The following is an 11,117-nucleotide window of genomic DNA, read 5'->3' on the forward strand; positions in this document are numbered from 1 at the left end:
TACCCGTGAGAAAAACACTCATTGCTTTTGCTTCCTTGATATGTCGTTGGCAGTGAAAATCTGGTCCAACCCTTCCAAATAACACGTGAAGGTTTCCTTTCCTGCGTCAAACCCATTCACTTCCCGATGATCGCCACCATCATTTAGCGATTTGTATCTAGAACTTTATCTCATCTATTAGACTCTGGTACCTCAATATCACATCCTCGTCGCCAATTTTGTGGTATCTTTAGAGAAGCGGGCACAACAAAGATTCTACATGGCGGCCATTTTGCACGAGACACTCGCCGAGCCGGTTACTTGGGTAAGTATCCCATAAGGCCAAGCAACGTCCCGCGGGCGCCTCAGGCCGTGTCCAAAACGAGACACCCCCTGGCGTCTTTTATTCAATACCAAGGGATGGAGCTCTTCAACATCAACAGTAATACGTTTACACTATTACATTATGTTAATAATTGAATTCAATTCAATTCAAAACTCACACTTATTTCAAAGCCAAAATGAGAAATACAAGCATAGAATGCACGATTTTGTACGTAAATCAATAAATAGAGTTTGTCAAAAACAAGGTAAAACAAATAATTTAAAATTGTTTGACAACTGAGAGTGTCATTGCTGTTATGTTTATTTGAAAGTAAAAGTGTAATCAATGATTTAACATAAATGGCAGTACAGTAGGAGGCAAATTGCGCTTACCTTCGAGTGCGTCGTGGTAATGTCTAACCCCGTGGAAGACCTGTATTGGGACTGTGAAAGAGAATGTTTAAAGAAGATAACGACATAGGTTACACACACGGTATATACAGTGCGTTCGATTACTTCCACCGCGCTTACTCGTGCAAGCGCGAGACCGTTCGATTTATGATCACTCACGTGACTTCTCGCACTTACTCGAGCCTGGCCCAAGTAAGGCGACTCGCCGAGCCGGTTACTTGGGTAAGTATCCCATAAGGCCATGCAACGTCCGGCGGGCGCCTCAGGCCGTGTCCGAAACGGGCTTCCACGGAGCATAGAGCTACCAACCCTATGTAGCTCTATGCACGGAGCAACGACTACGAATTATTGTCAGCGGCGCGTCCCCGCGTATTTTCGCTGGGCGTGGACGTGCTCTTGACAGTTAATTGATTCGGATGCAGTCTGGGAAAAATGTTGCAACCCGACGCCATTTCCACAATTGTGTACGAAGTCTATGGAGAGTCAAGAAATCATGTTCCCAGAAAAATCTGTTCCTGGAAATATTTCTCAGTAGGCCTACCAGATTCATGACTTATCATCATTTTTGCAATGAATGACCTTCATTGAGATGATATATGAAGAACAAAGTGCCATCAGGTTGCGTCATTCCCCCCTCCCTGGAAAAGCAACGACAAAAAAAGGAAGAAAAAGGCAGAGAGAAAAAAAAAGAAAAGAAAAGAGGCGAGAAGTCGTTTTGGTGTAAACTAAATGGGGTGGGGGGCAAAATGTCACTACCCCCTCTAAACCTGATACATCGAGATAATGACGAGAAAAACAGGATTTTTTTGGGGAAAATTTGTTTTTTCCCCTCTAGAAAAAATACTGGCGACGCCCATGATTCCAGCTCTTGCACGAAACTTTACCCGAAAACGTTCGTTTATTTAGCTCCACTGCGCATGTCTGTCATTACGCGAGAAGACAGGCACTCATAGTGTTAGGCTTTGCGGGTAAAGAAAATTCAAAACCACTTCCAATTCGAAAATACTGTTTTTCCAAAAGAAATATCAAACAGACGGGCATATATTTTGTACACAAAACAATGCTCGTAAGTGATCTACACGATTTTGTTAACATGTGTGCATATTTATTTCCCCACAAAAAATAAAGGTTTCCTGAGGATCGACTCCTTGCATGGGCAACTTGTTAACAAGGACGTTAGAGAGGTCATTATTAATAAATTTAATTCTTAACCCTAAAGGGGCCGGGGGGGGGTGGAATCCGCCCCCCCTCAACATTTTCCGCGATAGCTTCTAAAAAATTTTTTTTCGCGACCCGAGCTGTTATTACTTTTTAGCCTCGAGCTTTGCGCATCTTTTGATACCAAAAACATAAAAATCGGACCACGGGTTGGCCCGTAGCGAAAAAGTTTCCGGCGCTATGCGCCGTGAAAACTGAATTTTCGCATATACGTCGTGTACACCGCGCAGAATTGCCATTCATACATATGAATAATTAATTAGCCATAATTCCAAAACCCTTTGACCTATAGTCATGAAATTTCTTGGGCATGTTTAAGAAGAGTTGCTCTATGCATGTGCTGAGTTTCAAAATTTTTCGTCACTCGATGGCCGAAATCTTGGGGGGGGGCAGAATCCGCCCCCCTCCCCGGCTGAGAGATGGTCAAAATAACCCGGCCCCTTTAGGGTTAACCTTTCTAAGCAAATGTGAAAACATAGTCTTAATCTTATAGAAAAATGTTGGGGCATATTAAATTTTTTTTGTCAAGTTGTATATAATTTGTATGTTCATAATTTAGAATTCTGTTTGAAAGCTGCGAGCGTTGATGCTGTGATGTTTATTTAGGCACTCACTTCAAAAATCATATAGTTTGCAAAACTCGTCATGAGCGGCAGTAATTACAATTAAAGACATACACATAACTGCATGTTTGACGTATCAATAGTGGGGAATTGACAATGTTAATTTCATCAATTACCTCGTAAAAGAAAATAAAAAACACTTCTATGAAGATTACTGACAGGTATGCACATTGAATCTTATATGTCTTTGTGCGTAAAAAGATGCATAACCTGACATTCAGAAAAACCTTTAATATTGAAAAAAATAGGCCTACTGTACGCTGCGGTATTAGTTTTGAAGGCGTTTGCTTCTATCTACATTAAATATAAAGAAATGAAGAAAAAACCCGCGTTTTTCTGAGGCAATTTCTGACCACAGTTTTTTTTCAGGAAAAAAATGGTGGTGTTCGTCACTTTTACACAAAAGAAATTGCAGCGTAAATTTTGAAGCATTGAGAATCCGATGTGGTGACGCCAAACACAGATTTTTTTATGATTGGGATTAATTTCAAACAGCTGAAACATAATGTTTGTCAACAAACACATTTTTAGTTGTTCTTCTTTTTGTTCCCTCGCATTTCCCATAGACTTTGTACACGTCTTTTGAGTATGTAAAGGTCATTGACCTCTCAATGTTGGGACACATTTTTGGAGTCTATTTAAAGTTGTTTATGTGTTCATAATTTAAAACGGCCATCTGCTTTGACAATTGCGCGAGCTGATGCTGTGATATTTATTTAGGCACTCACTTGAATAGTTCATGTAGTCGGCAAAATTCGTCATGAGTTCCAGTAATTACATGTACAATGAAAGACGTGTGCAAAACAGTTCATATAACAGGGTCCACTTAACCACTTACGGTATGGATTCACAGTCCTGCTTTTTTTACTAATTCTTCTAACAAAATGTGTTATTCAACGAGAGTGAGACTCACCACGTTGATGCCATGCATTGTGTTAGTTACTTTGGTCCTCGTCGCCAAACTGAGATGTTTGAGCGGGAATTATGGACACGAATTAAACTTATCATTACTATCAGCAACACTTTTAATCAACATCGAATTTTTACTAGAACTAAATCATACAAACAACTTTGGGCGCTATTCAACTACACTACAGACTGTATGTAGATCTTTGCCCAATGCCTCTACTGTTAAAGTAGTAAAAACAATAATATTTTTCCCTCAAGTTATAGTCTGTGCATACTAATGAGTATAGTTTTTAAATATGTGCATAATTTGTTTCTCAAAGTTGAGCAGTTTCCTGAGGATCGATTTTAGATATACATTTCGATTCCGTGAGTGTCCAACTCGGTAAAAAGGATCTTTACCCGTTAAAAGGGAACATAAAAGGGACAATTCTTAATAATTTTATTCTAAACCTTTTCGAAAATAAGAAAACAAATTCTTAATTGTATTGAATTATGATGGGACACCTTTTTGGAAGTTTTTTCGAAGTTGTTCAATATGTGTTCATAATTTCAAATGGCTATCTCCTTTGACAACTGCGCAAGCTGATTCTGTGATATTTATTTAGGCACTCACTTTAAAACTTTTGTAGTCGACAAAATATCGTCATAAGTGGAAGTAATTACAATTTAAGACGTACGCACGACTGATTTATTTCTAAATGTTTAACTTGATTTTGAAAAAAGAAAAACATATTTTATGAAGATTACTGACAGGATTGTACATTGTATATCTTATAAGTCTTTGTGGGTAAAAAGATGTAAAACCACATCCGTCTTTTGCCATTGAAAAAAAAAAACACCTCTTTATTAACCCTAAAGAGGCCGGGGGGGGGGCGGAATCCGCACCCCTCCACTTTTTCCGCGATAGCCTTTAAATTGTTTTTTTTTCGCGACCCGAGCTTCAACGACTTTTTAGCCTCGAGCCTTGCGCATCTTTTGACACCAAAAACATAAAAATCGGACGAGGGGTTGTCGCGCAGCGAAATTTTTTTCCGGCGCTACGCGCCGTGAAAACTGAATTTCCCCATATACGTCGTGTATACACACCAGAACTGCCACTCATACATATGAATAAATAATTCCAAAACCCCTTGACCTTTGGTCATGAAATTTCTTGGGTATGTTTATGAAGAGTTGCTCTATGCATGTACCGAGTTTCACAATTTTTCGTCTTTCGATGGCCGAGATCTCTGGGGGGGGGGGGGGAAGCGGAATCGTCCGCCCCCGGCTGAGAGATGGTCAAAATAACCCGGCCCTTTTAGGGTTAATGAAAGAATACTACACGCGAGAGTATCAGTTCCTAAAGCATTTGCCTCTACTTACATAAAATATAGCTTTAAAGAACACGCATTTGTTTGAAATCATAAGCTTAACTTTGGAAGTATAGACAATACGCCTTTGATGACACTAAATAAATCTTTTTATTATTCAAATTTTCTTTAAAAACAGAATCAAAAGACTTCGAGGGAGGAACCGTTTGGATCTTAGCTTACAACTACATTTGTACTTTTAAAGAAGAAACCTCAATAAACGATCAATGCTTATCTTGTCATACAATTTATTTATCACGCCAGTTCACCTTTGAACGAAACAGTATGTACATTTCGAAAATACTGATACCGTTTTTCCGAACGAAATATCTAACAGGTGGACATATTATTTCCAACAAAAAAATGCTAGTTAGTGCCAAATGGTCTACAAGAACTACATGTGCATAATATGTTTCACAATAAGAAAAACCTGGAGAGTTTCTTGAGGATCGATTTTAGAACTACACTTTGATTCTTTGAATGTTCAACCCATTAAAAAGGACCTCAGATGGAACATTATTAATTAATATTAATTCAAAATTGTTATCGTATGGAACAATGTTTGGACACAATGTTATGTCTTTTATATATGACTTGAAGCTTTGCATGGCGGATGACATAAAAATAGACACAATTGTGGGTAACACCATGTGGAAAGAAATCTCTTCTCGGAAGAAGTAGAACCGGTTGGTTGAGTGTAGAACTCAACGTTTGGGACAGTGTTCTCTGTCCTGCCTCACCCTCCTGAGGACGGACAAAGCACACTGTCCGAAACGTTGAGTTCTACACTCAACCAACTGGTTCTTTTCAGAACCACACTTCTTCCAAGAAGAGATTTCTTTCCACATGGTGTTACCCACAATTTCGTCCATTTTCATGTTTGTTTTTTAAAAGTTGTTTATATGTTCATAGTTTAAAATGGACATCATCTGTTTCGAAAACTGTGAGCCCTGCTGCTGTGATGTTTATGTACGCACTCACTTTAAAAGTTCATGTAGTGATAACATTCGTCATGAACGTACAGCAGTGATTACAATGAAAGACATACAGATGACTCTTGCACTTACCATGGACGTTTTCCGGAGACTACCCTTCCTAACAATCTGTGGAAAAAAAGTTTGATGAAGATTATGCACATTCAGACAGGAAGGCCTATGCACACTGCATGTCGGCCTAGGCCTAAGTCTTCGAGGCTATTTCAGCATCCATTGTTTGACAATAAAAAAACCGTTCATCTCCAAGAAATATTTAATTATGTTTAAAATATCATGAAAAGGAAGAACCTAAAAAAAAATCCGTAAAAATCACTGATGAGAGACATGCACACTGTCATTTTTCTTTAAAGTCTTTGTTTGTGAAAACAAGATGACACCCATCAGGGTTAAAAAACCCTTTTTATTAATTAAAAAAGGTACTGCACGAGTGGCTATTTGTTTCTAAGCAAGATTTATTCTGCCATTTTCCTCTCTTATTACGATCAAGAGAAATGGACATGTTTCGTTCCTGATTATATTGCATTGCAAGGTACATTAGTAAGCTTCCAAGTGTTTGTTAATATTGCAGGCTGAGTTCAGCCCAAAAAACCTGAAACTAAGCTCAAAGCGCATTTTGATCTGAAGGGAAGTAAAAGGCTTGAGTTTGTTGTTTAATATGGACAGTGCATTGGACCACATGTACATGATAGCAGAAATTAGAAACCGTTGGCTCCATTAAACCTCAACGAAAGATCAAAACCTAAATGTTGTCATACACTTCATTTATCGCATCTATGTATCTATGAGAGAAAGAGTTTATGGTTTTAATTCGTTTGGCGCGACTATGAAACGCCTGTCTGAGCCGGTGACATTGTTTTTCCAAAGGAAATGTCAACAGGTATACCATATGTTTACTCAAAAGAATGCTCGTAAAGTGATAAATATTCTACCGGATAAATATATTTAAATATGCATGATGTTTTTGTTCCTAATCAAAGAAGGGGTGTTTTTGAGAATCGATTTTAGAAATAACAGGATCAATTGAAGAAATATATGTCTATTCCTTGAACGGCCACCCCGTTAAAAAGGGCCTATAGAGACCATGATTAATCATATATTCAGAGGTAAACCTCTTTCCCTCGGCAAACAAGGAAAAAAACCATTACAATCGCTTGGAAATGTGTTGGGACACATTTTTTTTTTCAATACAATGTTCAATTTTCAAATTATTTTACAAAAAGCAAAGCGAAAGCACCACTAGAAGAAGCTGATAGGGGTATGCCTATATTCTTTACTGTAAAGCCACCCAATTCCCCCCCCCTCCCCCCCCCCAAAAAAAAGATATCCAAGAGGAAAAGAAAAAACAGACAAACCAATAGACAAGTAATAAAACCCAAATGATAATAAAAGAGAAACTGGCGAACGTACAGACAACATGATAAAAAGATACTTAATAACGTGTCTAAATACGAGGAAATAGGGAGCAAAACTTGCCTGTCGGGACGAAGAAAGAGAAAGATATAATGCTAAAAAATGGGACTAAAGATTGTTCTTGAAACTGACTTTAATTGACGTGAGGAGGTCTTTTATTAAAGTTGTATAATGTTCATTGTTTAAAACGATCGTAATCTGTTTTGATATCGCGCGCGCTGCTTTTGTGATGTTTACATTTGCACTTGCTTCAAAAGTTCCATCATAAGTGGGAGTAACAACAATGGAAAACATGACTGTTGCACTTACCGGGTTGTTTCTGCCTGTGACATTCTATAAGAAAGGGAAAAACAATGTTTGATGCAAACAAGTATTTTTGGGTAAGAAGGATAATAAAACATTCTCCGTCGTTTGACATTCATCAATGAATCGGTATTATTTCCAAAGGATTTGCTTGTATCTACATAAAATACATTTAAATAAGTTAAGGCAACGCATTTAAGCCCGAAATTTGATGCATTGACAGTTTGGGTTTGATATCACTAAACACCGATAATTTTTCAAATACATTACTCGAAATAAAAAGACTTCAAGAAAAGGACTTTGTTAGGATCTATACCCAATACTTTTAAAGAACATAAAGAAACGAGATATGCCTTTCCTCAGAAGTTATAGTCTGTGACAACTACTGAGTGTAGTTTTCACTCAAACAATATTCATTACCGGTATACGACAGTGGATTACCTTCTGAGTAGCTCTTGTAGGAGATACTCAAAACAACTTGACACGAGAATTCTTAATGGGCCGTTGTTGAAATAACACAACCGGAAACCATGCAAAAACCCAAAATATCAAGTAAAAATACCACAATTAAACCCGAAACTACGTCCTGAAATCCCCGAAAATTTCATGTTTCGGATTGCTTACTCATCCTATTTCAAACATCTGGTTGAAAGGAAACCAACTTAGTGTCTTTCTCTTCCCGAGAAAAGACGAAAAAAAAACCCATTGTTTACTTCGGACACGACGGAGTATTATACGTGTTTCATGTCGTGTGCATACATACGGTGGCCCTGGAACGACATTTTAATATTGACCTTTTTAATATGAACCTTGTAACTTCTTAATATTGACGTTGTACCTTCGCAATATAGTTGCACGTAGCTTAATATCGCATTGTGGAAGTTGTTCCTTCTTATTATGAACGTTTCAACTTGTTAATGTTCACGTTCGATCTTTTCAATGTACACCAATGATCATGCTTGATGTCAACGTTGCACCTTGCTTCTTCGCAATATGAACCATGTACCTTCGCAATGTGAACGTTTGACCTTGCATCTCGTTAATATCATTATTGAACCGTCCTCCTTCGCAATGTGAATCATGTATTCTAAAAAGTACGAAGTCCTTGTCAAGCCCTATAGTTAGACAACCAGTTATGATGGATTTTCAATCTGACAGCTGTTTAATGTCACTTAACCTGGGTCTACCTTGTAGTGATTGTTATCATGAATCAAGGCTCTCTGATTTATTTCACATATCTTTTACAAACGCGGTTAAGTTGTTATTCTTTGACAACACTACCCAACATTCCGAGCATATTATATAATAGGCACTCAATTTAATGTAAAGGTGTAATCAATGATTTGACATAAATAGCTGTACAATGGGAGGCAAATTGCGCTTACCTTCGAGTGCGTCGTGGGACTGTCTAACTCCGTGGAAGGCCTGTATAGGAACTGTGAAAGAGAATGTTTAAAGAAGATAACGACAAAGGTTACACACACGGTATATTGTGTTAGGCTTTGCGGGTAAAGAATATCCCAATCCACTTCCTTCTTTTGACGCTTCAAAACTGTTTTGTTTTAAATTGCAAAATCGACTTTTTCTGTAGGCATGCATGATCAACATAAAAAGACTTTATTCCTACTAATACTGGATTCCACGGTGCACTGGAACGCCTCCCGTGTTGCGTTTAGTGTCCAGCTCATTTAGACTCGTATAAGGCCAAAAACTACCGTCTACGGACAGTTTGCTCAATAAGGAATGTAAATGATTATGGTTTGTTGTTTAATAGGGAAAATCACATTAGAAATAAGCTCGTGTTGTTTTTAACTTCGCTTTGTTTAACCCATGGGCCAAAATGCAGCAGATATATGGAACCTGATTTCCATAAACCTCAACCACACCAATTCATTTACAAAGGAAACAGCATGGTATCAATTCGAAAATGCTGTTTTTCCAAAAGAAATATCAAACAGACGGGCGTAGTTTGTACACAAAACAATGCTCGTAAGTGATCTTATACACCATTTTGTTTACATGTGTGCATAATATAAAAAACTACGGCGAGGGGTTCGGGGCCCGCTTATTGGCCCCGAAACAATTTTGGATACTTGATGCTCTGTGGTGCGATCTGAGGCAATTGCTGACCACTTTAACCAATTGTTTTTCAGGAAAAGATGGATGTGTACTCAGTGCCTGCCTTTATTGCCACGTCACTTTAAAAACAAAAAAAAGTTGGTTTCGTTTTTTTTCCGGGGGGGGGGGGGAGGGCATGGCCCCCGTTGCCCCCCCCCCCGATCCGCCCTTGCATTAGCGTAAATTTTGAAGCATTGAGAATCTGATGTGGTGACGCCAAACACAGAGTTTTTATAATTCAGATTAGCCTAATTTCAAACAGCTGAAACATCTGGTGTTTGTCTACAAACTCATTTCTAGTTATTCTTCTTTTTGTTCCCTCGCATTTTCCATAGTCTTTGTGCACGTCTTTTAAGTATGTAAAGTTCATTGACTTTTCAATGTTGGGACACATTTTTGGAGTCTATTTAAAGTTGTTTATGTGTTCATCATCTGCTTTGACAACAGCTGATTCTGTGATATTTATTTAGGCACTCACTTTAATAGTTCATGAAGTCGGCAAAATTCGTCATGAGTTCCAGTAATTACATGTACATTGAAAAACGTGTGAACGACTGTTAATATAACAGGGTCCACTAAACCTCTTACGTTATGAATTCACAGTCCTGCTTTTCGACTAATTCTTCAAACGAAATGTATTATTCAACGAGAGTGAGAATCACCACGTTGATGCAGTGGATTGTGTTAGTTCCTTTGGTCCACGTCGCTAAAATGTGATGATTGAGCGGGAACTATGGCCACGAATTTAACTTATCACTACTATCAGCAACACTTTTAATCAACATCGAATATTTGATAGAACTAAATCATACAAACAGATTAGGGCGCTATTCACTTACACTACAGACTGTATGTAGATCTTTGCACAATGCCTCTACTTTTAAAGAAGTAAAAACAATAACATTTCCCCTCAAGTCATAGTCTGTGCATACTAATGAATTCAGTTTTTAAATATGTGCATAATTTGTTTGTCCATATAAAATTGAACAGTTTCCTGAGGATCGATTTTAGAAATACATTTCGATTTTTTTTGAGTGTCCAACTCGGTAAAAAGGATCTTTACAGGTTAAAAGGGAACTTAAAGGGGCAATTCTTAACTAGAGGTTTGCGTTTGTTTCAGTTACAAACGCAGAGTGGTTGGGCGGACAGCCTTTTCATTATACACTAAATTAAGGTAGGAATATATGTTTGTGTAGAACCAGGATCATAAAATTAAATCTTTTCCAGTACAATTGATTATTTTGTTACTGTATCTTTAACGGTGTGATAAATTTCAGTAAACATTTTATGTGCGCAAAAAAGTCTTTGATGACGTCATCAGTCAAAACGGTTAGTGAATACTGATAAACTTCGGAGAGGATACATTTTCAATGTGAAGTTAAAATAACGTATGAAAATATGGAAAATATAATTGTTTGTATTATAACACCTAACTTCCGGTTTGATGACGTGTTAATAACATCTAACTTCCGGTTTGA

This window comes from Patiria miniata, unplaced genomic scaffold (genome assembly GCF_015706575.1).
Source record: "Patiria miniata isolate m_02_andy unplaced genomic scaffold, ASM1570657v1 HiC_scaffold_29, whole genome shotgun sequence".
Taxonomy (NCBI): Eukaryota; Metazoa; Echinodermata; class Asteroidea; order Valvatida; family Asterinidae; genus Patiria; species Patiria miniata.